A 4419-nucleotide genomic window follows, 5' to 3' on the forward strand; every position below is an offset into this window, starting at 1 on the left:
CGGGCGGGGGGTACTTGCCGTTAGTCAAGTGCCCTCTTTGCCGTCCGCCAGCCTTTGTCGTCCGCCTTTTTGCCTCTTTGCCGTCTGCTAGCGGACGGCAAAGAGGTGGGCCGTTAACATTTTTTCAAATGAGCGGGGGGTGGGGGCCACCACACTCTTTGCCGTCTGCCAGCGGACGGCAAAGATTCTTTGCCGTCTGCTGGCAGACGGCAAAGAGCTGGCAGATGGAAAGAGCTTCTTTGCCGTCAGCCTTTTCTTTGCCGTCTGCTTATGCGTAGCTGATGGCAAAGAGCTGCTTTGTCGTCAGCTAGCAGACGGCAAAGAGCTGGCAGATGGCAAATTAGCTGATTCCAGTAGTGGTTGTCAATCCCTACACGGTCACTTACGAGAGTGAGATCTGATAGATATGATAGGATAATATTTTTGGTATTATTATGATAAAGATGCAAAGTAAAATAAAAGCAAAATAAAAGGCAACGGAAATAGCTAAGTGTTAGAAGATTAATATGATGGAAAATAGACCCGGGGGCCATAGGTTTCACTAGTGGCTTCTCTCGAGAGCATAAGTATTTATGGTGGGTGAACAAATTACTGTTGAGCAATTGACGGAATTGAGCATAGTTATGAGAATATCTAGGTATGATCATGTATATAGGCATCACGTCCGAGACAAGTAAACCGACTCCTGCCTGCATCTACTACTATTACTCCACACATCGACCGCTATCCAGCATGCATCTAGAGTATTAAGTTCATAAGAACAGAGTAATGCTTTAAGCAAGATGACATGATGTAGAGGGATAAACTCATGCAATATGATATAAACCCCATCTTGTTATCCTCGATGGCAACAATACAATACATGCCTTGCTGCCCCTACTGTCACTGGGAAAGGACACCGCAAGATTGAACCCAAAGCTAAGCACTTCTCCCATTGCAAGAAAGATCACTCTAGTAGGCCAAACCAAACTGATAATTCGAAGAGACTTGCAAAGATAACCAATCATACATAAAAGAATTCAGAAGATTCAAATATTGTTCATAGATAAACTTGATCATAAACCCACAATTCATCGGTCTCAACAAACACACCGCAAAAGAAGATTACATCGAATAGATCTCCACGAGAGAGGGGGAGAACATTGTATTGAGATCCAAAAAGAGAGAAGAAGCCATCTAGCTAATAACTATGGACCCGAAGGTCTGAGGTAAACTACTCACACATCATCGAAGAGGCTATGGTGTTGATCTAGAAGCCCTCCGTTATCGATGCCCCCTCCGGCGGAGCTCCGGAACAGGCCCCAAGATGGGATCTCATGGGTACAGAAGGTTGAGGCGGTGGAATTAGGTTTTTGGCTCCGTATCTGGTAGTTTGGGGGTACGTAGGTATATATAGGAGGAAGGAGTACGTCGGTGGAGCAACAGGGGGCCCACGAGGGTGGAGGGCGCGCCTAGGGGGGTAGGCGCCCCCTACCTCGTGCCTTCCTGGTTGATTTCTTGATGCAGGGTCCAAGTCCTCTGGATCACGTTCGTTCCAAAAATCACGTTCCCGAAGGTTTCATTCCGTTTGGACTCCGTTTGATATTCTTTTTCTGCGAAACTCTGAAATAGGCAAAAAACAACAATTCTGGGTTGGGCCTCCGGTTAATAGGTTATTCCCAAAAATAATATAAAAGTGTATAATAAAGCCCAATAATGTCCAAAACAGAATATAATATAGCATGGAACAATAAAAATTTATAGATACGTTGGAGACGTATCAAGCATCCCCAAGCTTAATTCCTGCTCATCCTCGAGTAGGTAAATGATAAAAACAGAATTTTTGATGTGGAATGCTACTTGGCATAATTTCAACATAATCCTTCTTATTGTGGCATGAATGTTCAGATTTGATATGATTCAAGATAAAAGTTTAATGTTGGCATAAAACAATAATACTTCAAGCATACTAACTAAGCAATTATGTCTTATCAAAATAACATAGCCAAAGCAAGTTATCCCTACAAAATCATATAGTCTGGCTCTCCATCTTCCCCACACAAAATATTCATATCATGTACGACCCCGGTTTTGGCCAAGCAATTGGTTCATACTTTTAACGCGCTTCAGCCTTTTCAACTCTTACGCAATACATGAGCGCAAGCCATGGATATAGCACTATGGTGGAATAAGGTATGATGGTAGGGGTTATGAGGGAAGACAAAAAAGAAGAAAGTCTCACATCAACGAGGCTAATTAACGGGCTATGGAGATGCCCATCAATTGATGTTAATGCGAGGAGTAGTGATTGCCATGCAACGGATGCACTAGAGCTATAAGTGTATGAAAGCTCAAAAAGAAAACAAAGTGGGTGTGCATCCAACTTGCTTGCTCACGAAGACCTCGGGCATTTGAGGAAGCCCCTCATTGGAATATACAAGCCAAGTTCTATAATGAAATTTCCCACTAGTATATGAAAGTGACAAAATGAGAGACTCTCTATTATGAAGATCACGGTGCTACTTTGAAGCACAAGTGTGGTAAAAGGATAGTAACATTGTCCCTTCTCTCTTTTTCTCTCATCATTTTTTTATTTGGGCCTTTTCTCTTTTTTTATGGCCTCTTTTTTTTAGTCCGGAGTCTCATCCCGACTTGTGGGGGAATCATAGTCTCCATCATCCTTTCCTCACTTGGGACAATGCTCTAATAATGATGATCATCACACTTTTATTTACTTACAACTCATGAATTACAACTCAATACTTAGAACAAAATATGACTCTATATGAATGCCTCCGGCGGTGTACCGGGATATGCAATGAATCAAGAGCGACATGTATGAAAGAATTATGAACGGTGGCTTTGCCACACATACAATGTCAACTACATGATCATGCAAAGCAATATGACAATGATGGAGTATGTCATGATAAATGAAACGGTGGAAAGTTGCATGGCAATGTATCTCGGAATGGCTATGGAAACGCCATGATAGGTAGGTATGGTGGCTGTTTTGAGGAAGATATAAGGAGGTTTATGTGTGATAGAGCATATCATATCACGGGGTTTGGATGCACCGACGAAGTTTGCACCAACTCTCAAGGTGAGAAAGGGCAATGCGCGGTACCGAAGAGGCTAGAAAATTGTGGAAAGGTAAGTGTGCGTATAATCCATGGACTCACATTAGTCATAAAGAACTCATATACTTATTGCAAAAATTTATTAGCCCTCGAAGCAAAGTACTACTACGCATGCTCCTAGGGGAAGGGTTGGTAGGAGTTAACCATCGCGCGATCCCAACCGCCACACAAAGGAAGACAATCAACAAATACTTCATGCTCCGACTTCGTTACATAACGGTTCACCATACGTGCATGATACGGGAATCACAAACTCCAACACATGTATTTTTCAATTCCACAATTACTCAACTAGCACAACTATGATATTACTACCTTTATATCTCAAAACAATTATCAAACATCAAATTTCTCATGATATTAATTAAAGCAAATTGCCATGCTATTTCAAGACTCTCAAAATAATATAAGTGAAGCATGAGAGATCAATAGTTTCTATAAAACAAATCCACCACCGTGCTCTAAAAGATATAAGTGAAGCACTAGAGCAAAAACTATATAGCTCAAAAAATATAAGTGAAGCACATAGAGTATTCTAATAAATTCCGAATCATGTGTGTCTCTCTCAAAAGGTGTGTACAGAAAGGATGATTGTTGTAAACTAACAAATAAATCCACAAATAATACAAGACGCTCCAAGCAAAACACATATCATGTGGTGAATAAAAATATAGCTCCAAGTAAAGTTACCGATGGAAGTAGACGAAAGAGGGGATGCCTTCCGGGGCATCCCCAATCTTTGGCTTTTAGGTGTCATTAGATTATATTGGGGTGCCATGGGCATCCCCAATCTTAGGCTCTTGCCACTCCTTGTTCCATAATCCATCAAATCTTTCACCCAAAACATGAAAACTTCACAACACAAAACTCAGCAGAAAATCTCGTGAGCTCCGTTAGCGAAAGAAAACAAAAGACCACTTCAAGGTACTGTAATGAACTCATTATTTATTCATATTGGTGTTAAACCTACTGTATTCCAACTTCTCTATGGTTTATAAAATATTTTACTAGCAATAGATTCATCAAAATAAGCAAACAACACACGAAAAACAGAATCTGTCAAAATCAGAACAGTCTGTAGTAATCTGTAACTAACGCAGACTTCTGGAACTTCAAAAATTCAGCCAAAATAGGAAGACCTAGACAATTTGTTTATGGATCATCAGCAATTGGAATCAATATTTTATCACGTTCTGGTGATTTTTAACAATTATTTTTGTGAACAGAAAGTTTCTGGAATTTTCAGCAAGATCAAATAACTATCATCCAAGAAGATCCTATAGGTTTAACTTGGCACAAA

This window comes from Triticum aestivum, chromosome 5D (assembly GCF_018294505.1).
Source record: "Triticum aestivum cultivar Chinese Spring chromosome 5D, IWGSC CS RefSeq v2.1, whole genome shotgun sequence".
NCBI classification, from domain to species: domain Eukaryota; kingdom Viridiplantae; phylum Streptophyta; class Magnoliopsida; order Poales; family Poaceae; genus Triticum; species Triticum aestivum.